Source organism: Pteropus medius, unplaced genomic scaffold (genome assembly GCF_902729225.1).
Source record: "Pteropus medius unplaced genomic scaffold, Ma_sr-lr_union100, whole genome shotgun sequence".
Taxonomy (NCBI): Eukaryota; Metazoa; Chordata; class Mammalia; order Chiroptera; family Pteropodidae; genus Pteropus; species Pteropus medius.
Window position 1 is genome coordinate 8,467,666 of NW_024340848.1, and position 24,490 is coordinate 8,492,155.

Below are 24,490 nucleotides of genomic sequence, written 5' to 3' on the forward strand. Positions count from 1 at the left end.
ATGGCATTTTCTTGTATGTCTGATAATTTTTGAATGGCTTCCAGGCATTGCCATTTTTACTTTATTGGATGCTGGATATGTTTATATTCCTAGAAATATTCTTAAACTTTCTATTTGGATGCAGTTAAGTTATTTGGAAACAGATTCTTACCGCTAAATTGTTTTAGGTGGGACCAGAAAATAGTACTTTACTCAATAGTACTATCTAGTTTGATGGATGGGAACAGGCACAATCCCCAGCCTTGAGTGAGGAGCTAGGTAATGTTCCTTCTAATCTTTTAGGGTAGTTCTTTCCTTGGTTTTGGTTAGTTTTATTACATGTATTGTCCTCATCATAACTCCACTGATACTGATTGTAACTGTCTAATTGTCTGTCTCCTTCACTCATTGTAAACTTCTTGAAGGTAAGGACACTGCTCATTCTAGCACACAGCTTAGCAAAATGTACTGGCTCAGTAAATACTTGTTGAATAAATGAGTGTAATAAAGTAGGAAGGACAAGATAAATAAACAAGAAATGTTTTTAGTATTATGTAAGTTCAGAAATAAGAGAGATTACTTCCAGTTGATGCTCAGTAAATATTAGTGGAAGAATTAAAGAAGCCCAACATTATACTCATTTACCTAATTTATATCAGACCCATATTTGCGACTCAGGATTCAGGTCTTCTAGTTTAGGGCACTTCTCATGGCATTATTCTGTGTTCCTAAAATATAGATAAAACAGAGATACCCAAGAATTGAGATTAAACATAACTCAGGATGTGCCTTAAATATTTATAACAACAGTGTTCTTTCTTCTAATATTTAACATTGTCTTCTCCTAGAATGCTTGAGTATTTTTCTAGATGTTGCACTATGCTAAAAATGATATAATAGTGAGTCCTTTTCAGTGTTTTAAGGTCAATGACCTCATCTTCATTTTTGTCACCATTCTTATAGTATGGCAAACTTAAATGTTGAAAAGCTTTATCTGAGAACCCAGTGAGCATAGCATCTTCCCGCAATCATGATTTTAGTCAACTATTCCTGGTCCAGTACATGAAAAAAATCACATTCAAGAAAGAGTCACAATTTTTCTTCTGGTTCTTCTTAAAAGAAGTGCTTTCTAAAAATAGACTTGGCGATCTTTGTGTTACAGAATCGTCATGGAGCACACAAGAGCTAATGTGCGCAAAGGGCCTGGCTTATGGGTATTGCCAAATAAAAGCTATTTCTGCTTAACGAAAAAAAAAAAAGTGTTTTAGGTCATTCAACGTCCAACCAAACTATAAAACAGAGTGTTAGTGGTAATGGAATTACCTCCTCATTTTGGTGTAGGCGGTAAAGAGAGAGAGCCAAAGAGCCAGACATTTGCTTAATATCAGCTTGTGAGTATTCATCTTTAGGTGAGTAATACATACTTTAGCAAGCACTGTGAGTCATCTCTTGTGAGAATGCAAAGAGGGTGATTGAGGAGCAAAACCTGAAGCCTCCTTTCATTGTCTGATCCAAGGACAAACTTAGATAATACAATGAGTATATCTGAGAGAGAAAGAGAGACAAAAATAAAGAAGAGGTTTCTAGGTTCAGTGGTTAATGGTAGTGCCCTGGGTGAGGCGGGTGTGTGTAGAGCATCTCTCCTCTGAGGTGATAAGCAGAATTCCCACTCTGAGCTGGAATCCCAACCTCCAGAGGTGCTTTGAGCATAGAACCTACACTGACTTAAAAAAGTAGTGCAATTCTTGCATCATCTCAGCTGATATGAATGCAAAAAGAGACTCTACCTTCAAAGAAGTAGAGAGAAGGCATGGGCCATTCTGCACCCTGAACTATAAAAAACAGGAAGGTGGAGCAGAACCTACATGGCATCAGATGCTTAATTTCACAAACTCTTTCAGTCTAGACTTCTGTTTAACTATTTGCTTGAGGCTTTAAAAAATGGTTAATATGCTTTCTATACTCAAAACATCACAAAATATTTTTAGTCCATATGGTTAGCTTTTGGTTTCCCAACCTCCTTTTTATTTTCTCCCTATATATAACATCTTGGTCTCTTTGGATTTTATCATTTTACTGGTTTCTGTCACCTCTGGTACATGCTCAATCCAGTTAGCATTATTTTATTTTCTGAGTCTTTATTCTTTATGTAGAATATGGTGCTTTTTAATGTGGAATTTCATACAGTTAAGTCTTTTCTGTATGCCTGACCTTTATTTCTTGCTATAATTAGCCTTTGCACATATTATTATATCTCTGTTTTCATTAGTGTGCTTGACAATTCCCTATTTAGTATTATCTGGAAATTTCATTAATGCACATCTTCTTCCAGATTGTTAATAAAGTTGTAGCTCAAACTGCAGCTGACATTCATTTCCATGGCTCCCTTCTGGTCGTCTTCTTGCAGCTCAACACATTGCCCTTTATCATAGTTCTTTTTTTCTTTTGAGGATTTGCCAGTTATTTTCCAATCCTGCAGATATTGCTCATTCTGTCACTTTAAATTAATTTTGTGATTAGTGTTTCAGAATCTAGTAGACTACCTTGCACATAATAAGCACTAGATAAACATTAGTAGAACTAAATTAAGTCACCAGGCCAACCATTTGCTTTATTCAATGTTTGGCTCTCTCCAACCCTACCAAAAGACAAACAAACAAAAGCATAAATCTTTTTTATAACAGACTTGTTAAAACAGCTTTTAGCTACTTTCTCTAGTCCTTTCAAATATTTCTTTTCATAGTTTAGACACTATCTTAATCCAGGTGCTAATATAGACAATAAGCAAGAAAACTATCTAAATATTTTACAGTAAATTTAATATTAATTTTAAAGATGTTCTTATAACCATACTGGATTCATAATAGGATTCGAGATATCTTTTAATTACTCCATATTTATAGTAAGGCCAATGCCAATTATCATAGGACAGAAAAAAAGGGAAAAATGTAAAAGTGCTTCTAAACTATACTGAGAAGAGGGAAGAGAGTCTGTGCTTAGGAATCAGAATAAGGTTGAATTCTGACTTTATTACTCATTAGATAAATGGCCTCAAGCATATTATATAACTTCTTTTAGCCTCAGTTTCTTCATCAGTGATACGGGTATACTGGTGAATTGTATGAGGTTTTGTGAATGTCATAATGTAAGTAAGGGCCTAGAAGAACTCTTGGCATGTGATAGGTCTGGACATTTTCTTGCCCCCTTTTGCTAATTGCAGGAAATGGTTCCTCTGCTCCATTGCTCCAGCCAGAAATTTAGGAAAGACCTGTGATGATCTTCCTCTTTCACCTCCATGTCCAAACAATAGCTAGCTAGTCCATTGCCACTTTTTCAAGAATTCCCTGATCACCCACTGTCACCTCAATGCCTTGCACCTGGATCAGTGTAATAGACTTTATGTCTCCCCGTTTCAACTCAGCCCTCCTTCAGTTCATTGCCTACAGAACAGCCAGATTTTACCTTTTCAAAGTACAAATCAGATCCTGCCACTCTGTTGCTTACACCTTGCAGGGACTTCTCACTGACTTGAAATAAAATCCAACCCCTTATTTATTTATGATCTGGCTGCTTGTCTTAGACCACAAGCCCCAGGACAGAGACCAGTCTGCCATTTCAACATATACCTGGCAGTCTCTGGCACATTGCCTAACACACAGTAGGCACTCACAGGTATTTGGTGGATGAAGGAAATATTCTGCACTAGTGCTGCAAGGGAAAAAGAAAGACTGTTTCCTCCCAGCTTGGTCATAGACTCTCTCCCTAGGTCAGTGTTCTAAAATAGATTACTCTAAGATGTCTAGCGGTGAGAAATGGTAAAACTATAATTGCTCCTACATTGGCCCCACCTTCATTATCCAGACGCTGACATTTAATAATCATTGAGTCTTCAAGAATGCTGTTCTTATAGATTAAAGTAACTATTTGTTAAAGAGGAGGGGACTGAAATTAAAATGGAGAACCCTTTCATGAACATTACATTCGAATTATTAGAATTTCATATAAATGTAATTGCTCCCTCAGAAATAGATTAAACATACACAGCATTTTAAATGACATTTTTACATTGTTAAAGCACAGTTAATTATAAATTATGAGTATTTTAAACCAGGCATGTTTTCTCTCCATCAATCAGCGTTATCATGGCCATCTTTTTAATAAGATTATTTGCTAATGCAAAACTAAAATGAGCAATGCCTGAAGCTGCATTAACACAGCGAATGATCAAGTGACAGCACACCCACCACTTGATTCTCTCGCCAGGACATGATGTCTGAAGAAATTTGTTTTCCTTCATTTACACACACACCGGTATAGCTTCTGCTAATGGGTATTTTTTTCAGATGAGAAGTCACGAGTGCCTCTAAGCTTTGAGGTGCTAAACATTAGCAGTCAAGAAGCATCTTAGAGAATAAACTCTGGCATCCTCCCCAAAAGCTGAAGGTTGAGATGCTGCAGGGCTACTTTGGATGCTGGATTTTGACATTTATACTCATTCAAGTTAGGAACATAATATATTAAGTTGACAAAGAAAGTAAAGTCATCAGGCTTTCAGTTGAGCAGTAGACTGCTCAGTAGGGTACATTAGCCAAAAAAATTCTAATGTGCTATTTATCCGCACATTTCTTTTTTAGAGCCTAGGTTGATGTGTGATGAAAATCACCTATGGCAAAAAAGAAAAAACAAAAACAAAACAAAACAAAAAAAGGAACACACAAAATCTCTGAAAGCAAATTATTTTTATTTTAAAAATCTGAAAAGGGCTGATGTGTGTTATGTGTTGGGGGTGGGACAAGGACATGGGAAGGGAACCACGCAAATTCAGAAATGCTGAAAATCATTTGGAAAATTATCAGAAAGGAAACATGTCAATAACTCTCATCATAGGGATTTCTATACCTATTACCAATTAAATAATTCCTATTCATTATAAGTATTCACTATAAATGAGGTATCAACATGTATGAGGAAGGATATTAAACACAAAATGTGAAAACTTGTTCAAAACATAGAAAGCATATTAGGTCAGAACACAGTGTGCTGTATTCTGAAGTATAAATAGTAGAGAGCGACAAGATCTTTATTTTTGGCATATATACCTCTTTTTTTCAGGTACTCAATAAATATTAGCAAAAATTAATATACTGGCCATAATAAATCTTTAGAAAATTTACCAAAGCTGAAAGAGGACCAAAACCGTTCTTTGATCAAGTGACTCAGCCACACAACATAAAACAAACCCACTTACATTCTGTATATAAGGACAACTTCTAAAATCAAGTGACTGATAAATGGAGAAAGTCACAAGATAGGCGAAGACATCCCAGATAGATGCAAACAACAATTAAGCATTGCCTACAGTGTTGCTATAGGATGAATTTGAATTCAGGGAAAATCTAGACAAAGAATGACACTTTATAAGGATATATAATACAGCTCACAATGAAACTCTAACAATGAGAATATCTAATTACTAAATAGTATAGCATCAAGCTTTATTATAAAAATCACCAGAAATATAAGGCAAAATTAGAGACTGATTTACTATAGTCATCGATAAACCAAATGGACAAAAAATAATTTCGGCTAAAGAAAACCTAAATAATAATAAGGTGGAATATATATGTATATATATGTGTGTGTGTATATATGTGTGTGTGTATATACATGTGTATACACACATACATCAGATATATATCTTACAACTCTGAAAATAATATCTTTTTTTTTCAGGCGCTCAAGAAATATTTGCAAAAATTAATATATTATACATAAATAAACATCAGCAAATTCACCAAAGCCAAAATAGGAACAAAAATATTCTTTGATCAAATGTAATATAAGGAGAAATTTCAAAATATAACTATATTTAAAAACAACAAAAACAGCCAATGTGAAAATTTCCAAAATTTCTCTTAAAGAATCCTTGAGACAATAAGGAAATCAAAATCCAAATTGTAATACATCCAAGAGATCGACGAAAGCACGATAGGCCAGAGCCTATGACATACATCTAAACTGATGCTTAAAGAAAGTCATAGCACTAAATAATTTGCTAATAAACAAGAAAAATTATTTCAACTTCCAACTAAGAAAAGCAGAGGAATAGTTAAGAAGCATAAACACATTTTAATAAATGAGAAAAGTAGAAAAAATATAGAACTAATAAGTAAATCTAAAAGCCGGTTAACAGTTAAAAGATAATTCCCTGAGTAATACAGAGAAAGAGGATAAAGCAACGTTCAACAAAATTGACAATGACTGCGAGTGCAATAGAAATTAAAAGAATCATAAGACACTACTTTTTTTCAGCTCTATGCAAATATAATAAAGAATATGGATGAAGAAGACAATTTGTAAGGAATCATAGAATATATTGGAAATCTATACAAACCAACTTCTAAAAGAGATGATTTCAAAGCATGCTTCAACTGAAATATTAAATTAAAGATAACTCCAATTATTATCAAAGTGTTTCAGAGTATATAAAAGTGGAGGAAAGTTTCTATGTTGCTTAATAAAGCTATTATCTCTAGGAGAGAATCTGTTTCGTTGCCTTTCCAGTTTCTAGAGGAACTCAGTTTTGTCTGATGACCCCCTTCCATCTTCAAAGCCAGCAATCGCATCGGTCTGACCTCTGCTTGTTCTGACTTCTCTTCCCTCCCCTTTTCTGGCTCTCCTACCTCCCTCCCTCATTTATAAGAACCCCGGTGATTACATGGATCTCATCTAAAATAATCTAGGATAATCTCATTTTAAGTTACTTTACCATGTAAGGCAATATAGTCACAGGTTTTGTGGTTTAGGATGTAGGCATCTTTGAGAGGCCATTATTCTGCCTCCCATGCCATACTGCCAAAGATTAATATATTTGCTAGCACCATATGTTAGATGAGGATGGATCAACAGGCACAGTTAGACAGTGCTGGAGGTTGGCAAAACCTTTATGCATAGCCATTTGGATTATCCATAAGATTACAATTGCACTTCCAGGAGTTTCTCTTACAGATTCACCTATATAGGGTAAAGATCAAATATACAAAGATACTCACTGCAGCATTTTTATAACATCAGAAAAATTGAGAATAAGTAAATCATGACCAAAAAAGAACTGGTTAAATCAGCTATGGTAGGTACACTGACAAAGTGGAATATGCTGAAGCCTTTTATGAAAGATGTTTTTCTCTTTGTATTGAGATGGAAACAACTCCAAAATGCAGATCATATATCATTGTTTCTAAGAGAAACTTTTTAAATAACATTTTAACAACCCTGAAATCAGGAAGTGTCTTTCAAATAATGGCCTGTCATAGTTTAAGTGGCAGAATATTTTTTTCTTTCCTAGCCGTAAAATAATAACGGTGTGTCTTCTGGTCAGTGAGAACTTAAATTTGATAGAATACTGTTGTTAAGTGGGAAAAAGAAGTTCAGATTAGTGCGTAACTATGTATTATATGTGCAACAAAATGAATACGTGTAAACACATACATTTTTCCTTCCTTATTAGATCATTACCATCAGCATTCAAACAAGCTTTTTATTTCTCCCATTAAAAAAAAAGCAAATCTCTCTTTGATCACATTCTCTCCCTCTAGTTATTACCCCCTTTTTTAGCCCTCTTTTACAGCAAACCTCTTCAAGAGACTTAATCTGTTCTCATTTTCCACAGTTTCTCTTCTGCTTCTTACTTCTAAATCCATTCTAATTTGTTTTTGTCCCACTAAAACTCTTCTTATCAATATTACCTTGACTTTGATCTTGATAAATCATTTAGGCACAATTGTCGTGCCTCCTCCTTAAAATACTTTTCTTCCCTTAGCTTTCAGGATACCTCACACTGGTTTTCCTCCTCCACATTGCTGCTCCTTCTCACTCTCCTTGTTTTTGCCCCCCTTACTCTTTCACAACTAACTACTGGAAGCTCTCGGGATTCCACCCTTGTTCTCTATCTACATTCACTTTTGTAGGGATCTCCTTCAAACTCTCAGCTTTAAATAACATATACTTGCCTTCGACTCTCAATTTTTATCTCCAGCTCAGATCTGTTCCCCGACTTCCTGCTTTTATATACTACCGTCTGCTTAGCATCTACAGTTTAATATCTAGTGAGCATCTCAAGCTTAGGATATCTAAGACTGAACTTTTCATCGTCTCCCCCAAAACCTGTTGTTCATTTGGTCTTCCTATTTCAGGTAATGACATCTACATTCTTTTAGTTGTTCTGGCTAAAATCCTTAGAGGCACTCTTGATTCCTGACTTCTTCTCACAACTCATATGCCAGCCCTGGTCTATTCTCATTGACTCTGCCTTCTAAGTATATCCAGAATCTGGCAATTTCTTGCCATCTTCATCTGCCATCCTACTCGAAGTCACTGGTCATCATCTTTTGACTGTATTATTGGAATGTCTTTCTTTCTTCACTTTCCCAACTCTTGCCCCTCCCCGAGCTATTCTCAAGAAAGTATCCAGGATATCTTGCCAAAATGTAAGTCAAATCATACTACTCCTTGCTGAAAACCCCCCATTGGCTCTCTGTTTCCTTTAGAATAAAAGCCAGGTTTATTATAGTGACAAATCTCACCCTGATTTGGACCACTGTGGACTTTGATCTCGTTTCCCACTCTTTGCTCCCAAACTCACTCTTCCTGGATATTCTCCCATTATATTCACAGAACTCTTATCTCTTCTTCAAGTCTGCTCAAATGTTCTTTTGTCCATGAGGCTTTTTCTGACCACCTTTAAATTTTTTCACCTATTTCTATACCTTTCCAAGACTCTCTACCCCCATTTCCTGTTTGAATTTTCTCCATAGTAATTATTATCTTCTAATAGACTATGTAATTAGCATATTTATCTTATTTATTGCCTGTCTCCCTACACAAGAATGTAGACTCCTTGAAGGCAAAGGATATTGACTCTTGGTCACTGACATGCACCATATTCAATGCCTGACACATATTGAATGCTAAATAAATATTTATTTAAAAGGTTATTAATTTCTTATATGGACATAGCACAGTTCTGGAAGGATACATAAGAGAATGGTGACAAAGCCTTCTCTGCGGAAAGGAACTGGATTTCTAGGCAACAGATGGGAAAGAGAAAATGCTTTTTATTCTATACATTTTTTATATTTGAAATTTATGCTATTTCATATTTATAACAATCAAGTTAGATCATTTACAAATGGTTTTAAAATATTAGGTAAAGACTCTAATCTCAACTGTAAGTTGGGATGGAGTAACAGACTTTAAATCAAGAGTGTGAAATAGCCCATACATATTCAAGGTCACCCAGCACTGTCTTTGCTCTTAGATGTGTCTCCACTAATCAAATGGTAATTTAATATGTCAGTAGCAGGAGCATTGGTGATATTCTCCACCAATGAGAAAGTTAATTCTTTTTCATCCCGCTGCCCTGCTTTTTATGAGAATTTGCAGAAAAGTAGTGTCCAGACAGACAGGGCTTTTGAAATCAAAGTCAAATTAGCTTTTGAACTACAGCAACAAGTATTTATCTCTACTGATAGGGGAAGAGAAGCCAGCCTCAGGTCAGCAGATGGATAGCTGCTCACAAAATGCACCAACTCAGTGTATCTATCCATAAGACTGGAGCAGAAATAATGCTTAATTAGACAAGTGCCAAGGCCAGCCAGCACAAAATTGTGGAAAGTTAGAAGTAGCTATTATGATGCTAAGCAAAGGTGTTTTATTAGCATTAAGCATTGTCCCCTTTAACTGAAATATAAACCCACAAGGGGAAACAATTGATTCTTCATTATTTTTAAAAGTAACTTTCTGTCTAGAAAATAATTTGCTACCAGAAATATGTCTTCTTTTAGTAAAATATATAATTGGCTGCCGTTTGACATTATGTGGCATTATAAAAATCTTGAAATTCTCTTAATGTGCATTATTTTTCTTGCTGTTGAGCAACATTGTCCCAGTCCCAGAGATTCCCTTGCTGTCTTATCTGGCCTAATTTATTTTGAGAGCTCCTCAGCCAGAGATGATTCCAAAAGAGTCAGGTTCTTGTTACAACTTTATGAGATTAAATGGGTTAGATTAACAAAGATCAAACGTAACCATGGTTATTATTACTTTTGATTAATTTTTATTCTGCAGGTGACACTCTCAAGGCCTTTTCAACTAGTACCTGAACTACTGATTTACAGAAATGCAGACTTCTACCTCCCCCCATTTTAGTACAAATATCTACCTCACTGTGGCAAACATCTACAGATCACTACCATGTGAAGAATTGACCAGACACACCATGCCTGTGTGTGATTGTGCTTCATCTTCATCTGAGAGAGTGCTCGTTAGAAATGCAAATCTCCACGCCTCCCTCATGACTGTCAAATTTACCCTGTGATTCTGGTGCTCACAAAGGTTTTAGAATTACTGAGTGAGAGAATGGAAAATAAACAGAAGACAGCATCTTTGTTCCTTTGAAATGTATAATATAGTCAGTGCAGACAAACTCCTTACATATAAAGCAATTTGGTGTTTTTATCAAGCAGTATATCAACGCATGAAGGGAACTCAACAAAGACCTGCTCATTGAAGACATAGCTGGCTTGATAAATGAATTCAGCATAGACTCAGTATAGGAGCATGAGAATATACCTACTTCTCTTCTATGCTTCTCTCCCTTCTATGTGATTCTTGGATTTCACAAGATTAACAAAACACTCCATGTCTCTGTAAGCAAGACTGGGTTTTGTCACCTTTGAAGTGATACCAGCAGTTCATAGAAAGAGGATGTATGAAGCCAGTACAGAAGGTCCCCGACTTATGGTGGTTCGACTTACAATTTTGCAACCCATGGTGGTGCAAAAGAGATACTCATTCAGTAGAAACTATACTTCACATTTTAAATTTTGATCTTTTTCCAGGGTAGCGATATATAGTACAATACTTTCTCGTAATGCTTGGCAATGGCAGCAAGATGATTTTGCCCAACTGTGTTCTGAGCATGTTTAAGGTAGGCTAAGTTAGCTATGGTGTTCGGTAGGTGAGGTGTATTAAATGCATTTTCAACTTATGATATTTTCAACTTTGATGGGTTTATTGAGATGTAACCCCATTGTGATTATCAGTAGTTATGATGATGTTAAAAAGTACAAAGGGCTTTATTTTGAGCAAATCCTGGTAAATGTAAATGGCTACTAAAGAACAGAAATAGAGTGTGTCATGTCCTAACCAGTGGCAGGGAGTAGGGAAGTGGAATTTTAAAATTTGAATCCAAAATATGAAAATATGGCAGAAAATGAGAAAAATAAACATAGCTAAAATCAGAACAAATAGGAATAATAAAGAAAGATGATTAGAAATAATTACAAATATATCGATAATCTCAATAGATATAAGAGGAACAAACTGTCTAGTTTGAAATAGAGATAATCAGTTTAAATAAAAGGAAACCAGAATTCAGCTATATTCTGTTTACAGGTGACACACATAAAATGACAGAGTGAAAACATAAGGACAGAGAAAAATTGAAAGTAAAGGAGGAAAAAAGATGTACCAGGAAGATGTTAACAATATATGCACTTGAGGCCACCACAGTCATATTATTCTGTTACCCATAGCAATAAGATAGATTTCCAGCTTCTGCACATTTTAAAGGAACATATAATTAAATACCATAATTTCAGATGCATGATATTTCAGCTGAATATTCAGGCTTGTTTTAAATTCTAAGGTCATTCTTTTTCCTAGAAAATGCCCATTTCTAAGTTAGTTTTCATAAAATAGAGTTACATTACTATGATTGAGATATTAATTTCACTTTCTTATTAAAATGCTATAGATGAAGACACATTCTATATGAAACATGTTACAGTAGGAAATTGCATCCTGTTTTCGCTATAGCTCATGAACTTGACTCATGAAGCTGCAATCTTAAATCCAATAAAATGTTAATTGAGGAAATGCTGAGGACTGGCAACATCCTTGATAAAACCCGGTTCAGACTGCCAATGTTGGGGGGCAGAGAGAATCTTCTCAGGAAATATGGAGTGTGCCTTCTAACTTTTTTCTTATTCTCCAAGATTTATAGAGAAATGTGGCTGACTTTTTAAAGGTAATACATTTCCTCGTATTGTCACAGTAATGAGTATGAGATGTCCAAAGAAACCTCTAAGCCTTTCCATGTTTCATTGACAACCTTCAATGCTCAGGTCCTATTTTATTAACCATGAGGAAGATGGTAGGTTTCCTTATAGTCAAACCAGTGGTTAAGTTATGCTGTCTCAAGCCATTCTTTGTTCTGAGTTATTCATCAGGAGTGTCGCAAAAGAAAGTCACTAAATGTAGAAAAAGCGAGTTTGAAAAAAGTCGAGAGGTTCAAAATGCATGCTTTAAAAACATTAAGGACATTGAACAGTCACTCGGGGGATCCCACATTGACTTCTTCCAGCCTCTTCGGCAGCCTTTGGACCGAGCATTTCTATTGGGAGCGAAAGCCTCTGATATGCCCCAGCTTTCCCTGGAGTACATGGCCATTAAACATCCTCTATTCTTTTGTAGGAGCACTGCATACTGTGAGTAAAATCCCATAATGACAGTGGAAATCCTGCTTAGTGAATAACTGATATTTCTATTCTTTTTGAAGTAGGGAAATGGAAACTTGTTTTTTTATAGTTTTTCTGGAGCTCTTAGTCTTTGTGCTGTATGAAAGAAAACCAACACACAGCTTGTGGTCTTTTTTTGTTGTTAGTTTGGCAGTGAGGGTGTTGTGAATCAGGAGATTTCAAGACAGCTCTCAGCTATAATATACATTTGGGGGTAGGGACTAATTTTTGAAGATTTATCAATCCGGTGCTTGGAGAGGCATATCACAGGAAATGCTTTATACCTTGCAACTCCTTTTCCTGAGTATGATTTATTGAGCCATGGTACTATACATCATGCCTTCTGATTCCCTCTTCTTTCTGAATTAAGCAATTCATTTGTAGGGCCAAGCTTGTTTCTTTTTCTTTCTCTCTTTTTTCTTTTTTCATTTTCACTGAAAACCCTGTTTTCATCTGCCCCAACCATGTATGTGCCGTTTTTCCTGTTTATTCTCTAATAATCTGGGAATACCTATTTAATGAATACTTCCCTAAAAGTCATATATCATCTAGGAAATGCAAGAAGTAAAAAATTTTAAACATTTGAGTCCTTAAGACAAGGCCTAGATTTCACTCTATGGGCCACATTATTGCTTGGAAACATGGTACAAATGAAAATTTATCTTATTTTGATTTTTTTCTCTTTCAGTAAAGAGTATAATTTTCACTGGACTTGGAAAATATGAATTTAAATTACAAGTCAGGTTGGAAGCAATGTTTATTTTTTTAAAGCCAAACTTCTAAACAAGCATAAAGAAAATAATCATAGTTTTACAACATTGTAGGTAACCAAGAAAACATATTTGGAAACGATAAGATTTTAAGTGAACAATGGGGGAAATCAATAACTCCCACATAGAAGGAAGAGGTGATTTTCTATTCAGGATATCAAACAAAACTAACATAATATTAATGGCTGAACAAACAGGCTTCCCATTTGCACTTTCATGAGGGGGAGGTTAAGGATTGGCAGTCGCTCATGTAAATCAAGTCTGGTAAGAACCATATGAGTAAGTGTTTGACATTTTCAGTTGGAAAGGAGCAGCTTGTCTTCAGTTCTGAGAAGCCTTCCTTGTGTGACAATCATCTTTTTTCTTCTTTTGATGAACCAGATTTTTAATGTCAACTTTGCATAAGCAAATGCACTGCAATCCAGAGGGCAGAACTTTTTGAGGTGTCAAAGCAGCCAAGACGAAAGGGGAAAATATGACCACATTTGCCCATCAAAGCCAAATCTGTTGCCTGTGTATTTGCCAGCATATTTTACTTAAGTGCTGTGTTTCACAACTTTAAAATCTAAAGAATCAGGGAGAAAGTGGCGACATCTATAAATCAGATTTTATTTTCTATGTTCCGTCAACTTCACAGAAGAATTTAGTTTCTAACTTATCAAATGTCTTACATGGCAATTACTTGTTGAACAACTTACTAAACCAACATTTATTAGTGGAGACCTAGTAAGTGCCCAGAAAATTATGACTCATATCCAAGAAGATAGTTTACTTTTTTAGTATAAAAGATCACTCAAGAATCTGAGTTCTACTTCTATCTCTACCTACAGTCATATGACCTTTAGAAGACACCTGGCTTCCTGGTCTTTGTAAAAACGAGGAAATTTAAATATTTTCTAATGCACTTCCAGCTCCAACATTATAGTCTCAAATAACTTAACCTATTTACGGTAGTCTAGAGGGGGAAGTAAGAGAACCAAAGACACAAAAAGAGCAAAGTGCAAAACAGTGATTGTGACAAAATGCACTAGGATTTAAGGCAGTACCCAACCAGGTCATTGTGAAAGCAATGACCTCTTGTCTTTCCAGACATTCGTGACTTCATGTCCATTTAAAAGAGATGAATTAATTCTCACTGGGACTTATGTGTCTGTCAGAGCAGGGCTGGAGACATTTACGTTTCGGCAAGGCACCGCAGTTGTGAAAGTTACTTTAATGGAGTCACAGTTCCCTCAGTGAACTGGCTTCAGCTTGATGGAAGAGCAAGGCCAGACTTCTTTGCGGAGGGCCAAGAGTTTCCAGTATGAGCCAGTTATGGTTCATGTATATTCAGTATCTCAGAACTCATTTCACTGCATCAAGTTAGTTAGGTCTCTGGCTTGTCCCACACTTGATGCGGTTTGATACACACCTCTGAAACTTTCTACTTTGACTCCAGTGTTGCTCTTGCAGCCATCTGGCTGCTGACCATGATGCAGAAGTACACTTGCTCTGGAACCTTGCTTCTACTGGCTTGGCCTTGTTCCTGCTGCCTCATTTTCATTTTCAGCTTTTCCATTGCTGCAGAAAGACAAAGCACAAGCGTGTGTTGGGGCAGAAGTTTCTGGTTGAATTGGCCTCCCTCACAGGCATAAATTGTCAGTTCTAGTAAAAAAAAAAAAGCATAAGTAGGCAGTCTATTCCTCAGTATAGACCCAAAAAGTGCGCAAACCTTAATGAAGATCCAAAAATTTCACTTGAAAATTATTCAGCCCCACTTCCACTTTAAAATGAGAGTATATTTTCTTGCCAAGACCAAGGGAAAGTAAGGGGACTAATTCAGGCACTTTTATATAATTATGTATCTAATCTTCTTAATAATTTTTAACACTGTTTGATATAATTCCAATTTTGCATTGAGGAATTGAAGGCTTAAAAAGGTTAAGTAACCTGCCTAAGTTCAAAGACTTAATACATGGTAGAATTGGATTAAAACCCTTGACCTCCAAATTTTATTTTATTTTTTTCACCAGGCTATCTCCTTTTGAAATACATAGAAAAGTAATTACCTTAGTTCCTCTTAAAAATCTAAAGATTAAAAAAAGGATAGTGAATTAAAGATATGCACAAGGAGAGTAGACTGTAGTAACTATATAAAGTTACCTAGTTTAAACTAGTAACTTTCAATGAACCAGATTGATATAGATAACAAGACTTATTAGGGTAGAATAATGTAAACACTTGCTCTGTACTGAAATATTATTTTGAAAATTCTATTTGCAGGTCAAGATTTTCCCTGAAACGCTAATCTAATTAATGGCATTATGTCATCTGATTTATAAAGTGATTTTTAGGAACCCAACTATAAGGGAGTCATACCAATAGTCCTGCAAGGTCTAACCTGATTAATAAAAAGTAAAGAGCTAGTGAACATCACTGAAGACTGTAAGGTTCTTATGCCATCGATTTTTGCCATGGTTCTAATAGATGTTTTTGGTTTGATGTCAGTTGTTTGTCAAGGGATTATAATAATATTTTTCAAAAAGCTTGCTTTGACTTCCATTATACTGCGAGACAATTTTTTCTCCCAACATCCCTACCATCTGTCTTGATTCCACATTGGAAAATCTCTCTGATATTCCATCCAGAAGGGCTAAGTAAAATCAATATGGCAACAGCAGATTGCTGAAGCATTCCAGCTTTTAAGTGGGATGTTGTTATGATTAACAGTGGCCCAGCTCTTTACCTCTCGATTATCCCAGTGCTATCACAGGACATTTCAGTCACTCATCACATTTAATTAATTCTATATGCTTCCTAAAAATGCAGCATAAGGCTAAAATAAATGTGAAGAAAAAAATATCAATTATATTTAGTTTTGGCAGGATTAGAATGATATGGTTTTCCCTTTTTGCCTATTTTGGATAAAGATTAATCAATATATAAGAATATCATGTGTTTTAAAATAGGGCAATGAAAATTACTAATGCGATCTATTCTTTTATGTGCCATAAGCTTAGCTAGAAATTATATAGAATACATCAGCTTTTTTCAATACTACTACCCCAAATAAGAATCTTTAAAAAAACTTTGTAACACCTAATTATATTATGCAGTCTGTCACTGTTGATTTTTCATAATCCAGCTAGTAATAAATATGTGTATCTCTGTAGTTATTAGAGGATAGCATTTTATAGTGTGGCAGTTCTGAGTAATGACTAGGGTTCAATAGTGGTTGAAGTAGATGAAGAGTCGGGGCCACAGGAGACAGAAAAAAAAAAAATGATGAAGCTTGGGTGTTGCATGAATCATGCACTTATGGAAGTTTCTCAGGAACAGAGTAGATATTAGGAAGATATATTCAGAAGGCATTTGATTGCAAGTCTCAGAAATTTTAACTGAGGCAAAAAACAAATCCATTGGTTCATATAAATGGGAAGGCTGGATGTGAATTCTGTTTCGCGCATGATAGAGGGCATTTTTTTTTTAATCTCTCTCTCTCATCTGAGCTTGTCTCTTTCACTCTTGTGCTTACTTCATCCTCTGCTGTTGCAAACAAGCACTCTCCATATCTCCATATGGCATGAAAGATGGCCTTGGGCATCCCTACATTTCCAACTTCCAGAGAACTTGTATCTTAAAAAATGCAAAAAGAACTCCCAAGACAATATTCTCTGTAGCCCTGCTTAGGTCCCGTATCCTCTTCTGGACCAGTCACTACAGAGAAAGAGATGGGGGTCCAATGCTTGCTTGATCAGACTTGGGTCAGGGCTGTACAATACCCTTGTGACCCAGGGGTGTGGGTTGTTATGAAGAGGGAAATAATTGAGGCAAAACCTTATAATATAGTTGGAGAGAATGACAATAAGCCAAAAGCAAAAGTTCTCAATTAATATAGAGAAAAATCTTTTGGTCCTGCCCAAAATTGTGCATTAATGATGGCTATTCCTATTTAAGACCAATCATTCTAAGTCATGAAGTTATATTTAGCTACTCGGAACTAAGCGAGTTTGCAAATGTCTCACAAGCATACTTATGTATTCTCCTAGTATGCCTTCATTTTCATAAATATTTTGCCTGATCTCATCTATTACGATGTAAATTTTCAAGCTTTGCCAAATGATCGTGTCTTTCCTATTGCTCTGCCTGGCTTACAGTAGAACCTCAAAAATCTCTGTGAAGAGAATAATAACAATCATGTTTTTCTTCCTTTTGTAAAGCAACTGGTAGGGTCTGGTTGGCAATAGGTGCTCTATAACAGTATAAATTTTTGCCATTTTAATTGTCTTTCTTTGACTTGGCATTGGTGTACTCCCTCAAATTCCTGATCTCTCATCCCCTAATACCCTTTAGTTTAGGAAATAAATAGCCTAGACTTATAAATACATTTAGCTCACTATATCTTTAGAATTACCTTTTATTGCCTCACTCCCGCCATGTTGGTCTCTCACTGAAATAAAAAAATTAACAGTTGATTCCACATTTACTTGGGGAGTTATTAAAACTAGACTAGAATGAATAATTGTCATATGTTTGTATTTTTACCTAATATGAATAAATGCAAATTTACTGTGTTCAACATGTATAAATTATTTCTTTATTTTGCCTTAAAATGGTGATTTCAATGGAATACTATGCAATTAATAAAATACTATTGTTGATAAAATGTCAAGATTTTTCACATAAGTGAAAAATATATATACAATCTATACAATCTAATAAGTCTTGTTATCTATATATACATATATAATTATATTTATATGTGTTATAAATTATATTTATATGTGTTAAAAATATATGTACAATATACAATCTAATAAGTCTTGTTATCTATATATACATATATAATTATATTTATATATAATTATATGTGTAATTATATATAATTACACATATATGTACATATAAATATAAATGCAAATGTATATTAATTTGCCAGTACACTGCTAGATTTACTTTGTTAATAACTTTTTAAGATTCTTGCATTAAATTCAAAATTATATATTAATTTTTGGATTGTGAGTGTGTGTGCATTATGCTCTTCTTGTCCAGTTTTAGCGGTCAGTATTTATACGAGCATTATAAAATGAGTTGAAACTTTCCATCTTTTTCTAAGTTCTGGAATAGTTTAAGTAAGATAAGTGTTTTCATTGCCTGGGGTTTTGGTTTTTGTTTTTTGCTTTTTGAGGGGTTTTTTTTGTATTCACTTATAATATTATCTGTGTTGGTAGTCTGAATTCAAGATAGAAATTTGACTAAATTTTAACTTCACCTATTTTGTCCATTGAAGTATTTTAAGTCATTTTGTCCATTGAAGTATTTTAAGTTTTTTCAGCCAATTTTGGTAATTAACATTTTCGTTAAAAATTGTACCTTTCGTGTATATTTTAAAGTATATTTACAGAAGGTTGTACATAGTACTCTCTTATAGTTTTTAAAATCATATGTGTATCTGCAGTAATGCCACTTTTCTAATATTTGCATTTTTCTTTTTATCAGATTGGCCAAAACTCTAGACATTTCACAGTTGTATTTACTTAGTTCTATTGTGTTTTAGTTTTCTAGTTAATATCTACTTTTGTCTGTTACAATTTTACCTTCCTGCTCTCTTTAGCTTTATTTTGCTGCATTTATTTCATATGTTATTCATAATATCCCTAGATTTCATAATCTAGAGTTATCAATTACTCTAATCCATGGGCATGAGAATAAATCCAATTTAAAATTCTTTGCTCTCAGTATCCTATTCTATAATAAAATCAAAGAAGATATTGTTTTATATAAAGAGTAACTGCAGGAATCTCCCACAAATGTTTGCTCATAATAAATGCCACCATTTTTAATAGAAAGACAGTTGAAATAATCAGGAATTTTGAATTTCCTCATTTATATATTTAAATTATCCCGATACCATTGAAGAGAACTTGAAACAGTTACCATGCATTGCAAGGCTGAAGGTGTTTTAAAAAAGCACAAAGTGATAGTTACATGGCCCAATTAAAACTGCCGTGTTTGGAAAGTACTTTTATACATGCTACCTAGTTCTGTACAAGCCCTGGGGAAAACCAGGAATTGTTAAGAAATGCAATATTCCACTACTGCAGCCTCCAGTGACACGAGACTGGTGGCTATGACCTTGGGTCCAGTCCTAGATACTCCCTTCTTCACTGGTTGGCCTTCACATCCTATCTTCAACACTTCTGTCTGTCTTTGACAGTGAAGCAAAGATAAAAACACCTGCCTCATATCTCCTCTTAGTAACTCTTATTATATCAACAGGAGTATTATCATTAATGAGATAATGCTTTTAAAAATGCTTTGTATGTCTTTGACCAAACAAACAAAGAAACAAAAAAGTATTTTTAAAAGAATTGTTCCACTGGCATTGTACTCAGCTGTGAGTCTGACCCCTATACCTTCTGCTGAGAGGAAGTGATTAACCATGAAGACTTTCAAGAAACTAGAAACTGCCCAACAGGCAGGAGACTGGCTATGACATAGCATACTGTGAAATACCATTAGTTTCCTTTAAAATTCTGTCAACCTAATTTGAAATGTAGGTGAAGATTTCAAAACATAAAAAAGAAACATGTCAATAGCATTTTAGTTTCAAAGTAAAAAACTTATAATTTTTTTATGTTTATAAAAAAATTATAGGTTCATTGAAACACCTTTCAACAATGTAGAAAAGTGTAAAATTAAAATCGTTTATTTTCTCCCACACAGAATAATAATCTGGCCCATACCCTTTTCAGACATCTATGTATATTTTATCTGTATTGCATTAAGGAATCACTCAACGTTTTTCCCTCATTATATGTTGCAAATATTATCTGATTTTAAAATAATATTTAAAATAAAATGTTGTAGGTTGAAAGGTACCCCTCCTCTCAAAATATGCCCAGTCAGAACCTCTGACTATGACTTTATTTGGAAATAGGGGCTTTGCAAATGTAATTAAGTTAAACTAACAACTGGCACACCCTGGACTATCTCGGTGTACCATAAATCCAATTTTGTCATCATAGAAGAAAGCCAGGGGGAAATTAGAGAGACTCAGAGGAAAGGGCAGAGTGAGATAGAGGCAGAAATTGGAGAGACGTAGTCACAAGCTTGACAGCCAGCCACCAGATGCTGGAAGAGTGAAGGGACAGATTTTGCCCTGGTGCCTTTAGAGCAGGGTCTCCAACTCCTGGGCTACAGACCAGTACCAGTCTGTGGCCTCTTAGGAACCGGGCCGCACAGCAGGAGATGAGCAGTGGGCAAGCCAGTGAAGCTTCATGTGTATTTGCAGCTGCTCCCCAGCGCCAGCATCACCACCTCAGCTCCACCTCATATCATCAGGCATTAGATTCTCATAGGAGCTCCGGTCCCTGGTGCCAAAAAAGGTTAGGGACTGCTGCTTTAGAGAAAGCACAAGACCCAATACCACCTTGATTTCAGACTTCTAGCTTCCAGAACTGTGAGAAAATAAATTTTTAAGTTGTGGTAGTTCGTTATGGCAGCCCTAGGAAACTAATACACCTATATATATGCTTGAGAATTGATATAAGTGGATACATTTTTAAGTGGAGCCTGGATTTCTAATATGTTCAAAAAAGTAGGCATGTAACTAGTAGTTAATGCAACAATTTTATTAAATATTGTTTAAAAGAATAAAAGCTGATTTCTATGGTATACTATGTCCTCCCTCTTTAAAAAAAAATTATGTAATACATATACCATATATGTATCATTTTGCCTTTAATATATATTTTAAAATCACCTGGGTACATTTCCTTAAAAAAACTCTTACAGGGTTTGGATCTTTAGATAAATTTAGAGAGAATTGTACCCTTTATGATAGTGAACCTTCCTGTTTTGAACATGTTATATCTTGTCATTTAATTATGACTTTAATGCTTTAATGTCTTTCAATAAATTTGTATCCATAATGTTCTTCCACAATGTTTGTTAGATTTTTAGATACTGTATATTTCTGTTGCTATTTTAAATGCTACTTTTCAAAAAACTACGTTTTCTCAGTTGTTATTGATAGTATATAGATTAAGCATATTGATCTTATTTCTAACCAGATTGCTAAACTCTGTGAAAAAAGTACATTTTTTTGTTTTCCCTATTTCAGTTCTTATATTTAAATTTTTATTTTCTATGTGTTACTCTACAACCAAGGATCTCTGATACACTTGCATAGAAGCAGATAGTGGACATATTTCTCTTTCTCTTGAATTCAAAGTGATTGCTTTTAACATTTTACTGTTAAGAAAGTTTTTGATCTAAGTTTTTGGAACTACTCTTTATTGGGTTTAGGAAGTTCCCTTTTATTTCTAGCTTACCATTGATATTTATTATTGGTAAATCAACTTTGTCATGAATTTATTTCTTCATCTAATGCTAGAATACATGATTTTTTTTTCCTCTTTTACCTATTAACATGGTGAATTTATTTAAAGACTTCTACTGTCAAATCACCTTTATAATTATGGCAATTTTAAAAATAAAGAATGGTGGTGTCTACGGCCATGCTACCCTGAATAAGCCCAATCCCATCTGATCTCGGAAGCTAAGCAGGGTTGGGCCTGGTTAGTGCTTGGATGGGAGACCACCTAGGAAGACCAGGTGCTGTAGGTGTAAAAAATAAAAATAAAAATAAAGGATTGTAGGCTGACAAGGTCCTTGCAATCTGTGAGGTCAACCAAGAGTTGCCTCACCTAAAAAATTAAAAATCAATCAATAAATAAAATAAAGAATGGTATTAAATAGTGTCAGTTTTCTTTCTTTTTAATTTTCCTCTTTTACTTAATGAATATTATGAATTATATTGATTTATTTTCAAATGATAAATCTTCCATTCCCTAACATACCATACTTGATCATGATATATTAATATATATATATATATGTATATGTGTGTGTATATATATATCATGGATTATATATCATTATAATATATCATAGATTCATTATCACTTATATGTGGAATCTAATAAAAAAAGAAACAAACAAAAAACAAACAAAAATTTCATAGAAAAAGGTTTAGATTTGTCATTACCTGGGGCAGGGGTCTAGGGAGGGAAATAGGAGGAAAACTGTCAAAAGGTCACACTTCCAGTTATAAGATAAATAATTACTAGGGATGCAATGTACAAAATGACTATAGTTAACATTGCTATATGATATATTTGAAAGTTGGTAAGAGAGGAAATTCTAATTTTCCAAAAGGAAAAAATGTTTAGTGACTTTTTTGCTTTTTCTTTTTTATTGTATTTATATGAAATGATGGATGCTAACTAAACTTATTGCAGTAATTATTTCACAACATATGTAAGTCAAATCTCTATGCTATATCACCTTAAAATTATAAATATGTCAATTATATCTCAATAAAACTGGAAAAAATTAAGTATATGTATAAATAAAGTACACATATATGTAAACTAATGAGATTAAAGTCACGTTGCTTGCAATTAAAATACATAGATATTTAGATATATGCCATCAAATCAGAATGAAGGAGTTATTTTAAAATGTTAGGGACACAAATTCTAAACCTTTCACATTGTACTTACTCAACAATGGAAGGTGATATCTGCAGTTGTGTTCACGCTCTTGTAGGCTGGTTCTGTGTAGATTCCAGCTGGAGCCTTATTCTCTATTCTTCAGGTTGTCCTTGCTACCCTGTGAATAAAATTAACAACAGATTATCCATTGGTTCAATGCCCTTACAAAAGACTGCTCCTTTTTGGCAGAATAAGGTGTATATATTTGAAGTCCAACCTGTTCTTTAACCGCTCAAGTCACTGACTATAAATAATTAGCACTTACTAAACTTATCCTGTGAGAACTGAACATTTTATGAGACTTTGCAAAGCTGACAGGCATTGCACGTTTCCTGCATTTCCTTATCCTTCCCCTGTCCTTTCTCCTCTTTCATTTATCCCCTCCACCTCTCTCTTTTAGTGTGCCTTCTCTCCATTTCTGTTCTTTAAATGTCAAAACCAATGTACTTTCCAAATATGGCCCTTGTTCAAGTGCTGATTTAGTTCTTTTTGAGACAAATGATTCGTATGTATGAGATGATAGCATTTTGCCATTTAGAGTCTTTGGAAATGAAGTGCGAGTGGGGATAGAGGGTGTAGGGAAACAGCACTGAGAGAAAAGTGTGGCCTACTAAAAAGTTTTTCAAGCCAGTCAGTTTTACAAAGATTATTTTTCAGTTCGACCTAAGTGTATATCTAAAATAAGGCAGCACAGCCTAATGGTTAAAAAACCCGGTTCGAATCTGCTCCACCGTTTGGAGCTCCATGGCTTTGACAAAATTCTTAACTTCCTTTTTAATTCAGTTTGGGGATAATAGTGGTACCTACCTCCTAACATTGTTGATAAATGAGTTAATAATTGTAAAGTGCTTAGAATAATGTTGGATATATAGCAAGCAAGTACTATATCATTTCTTAGATAAATAAAATAGAAAATAAATAAATGGGAAAAAATCAAACAAGAAAGTCATATTGCAACAATATGGTTTTCAAAGATAATTACTCTTGGGTAACCTTGAAGTTAGAAGATAAGCCAATTTTCAAAGGAAAACATGGCCTGCAAAAAAACAGTGGAAGTAAAAGAAATTATAATAACTTATAATTATACATACAGAATCACAATCATTTGTGCTTTAATTAAGAGTAATATTCTTAATTCGACGTTTACTCACATTTACTTTTTTAGATTCTATGGACTTTCATAGTCATGCTCCTTTTTTAAATATTTCAAAGCCTTTTTTTATTGAGTACCTGAACAACACTAATTTTAGCTCCAATTGTTATATTTTCAAAGAAGCTAAAAAAGGTATTAAGCCTGACTGTTTTCAAAGAACGATTCTATAACAAGAAACTAGACTGTGGTTTGAAAGTGATTTGTCTTATTAACTGTAGAGAGAAGTATGGCCTGATGGAAAAGGAAAAAAGGAACAAGTGATGATTATATCTTACACTTTCATCTTAGGTTTCCAAAGCACCTGAAACCAAGTCTCATTATCATTTCTTTAAATAGAGGAAGCAAGTGAGATAGCCAGTTAAGTGTGCTTCCCAAGGTCATACTCCAACTTGCTAACCTAGCGATAAAAATCCAATAAACTTGATTAGTGTCCCCTGCCTACTTATCCTTTCGGTATCGATTTCATGCATG

General features: G+C 34.5%; 1 protein-coding gene and 1 pseudogene across 2 annotated transcripts in view; both read left to right on the forward strand.

Moving 5' to 3' along the window:
- Window positions 1-24,490, forward strand: part of HS6ST3 (heparan sulfate 6-O-sulfotransferase 3) — a 570,512-nt gene that overhangs the window by 487,361 nt on the left and 58,661 nt on the right. The window lies entirely within an intron of this gene.
- Window positions 21,819-21,937, forward strand: LOC120582889 (uncharacterized; annotated as a pseudogene).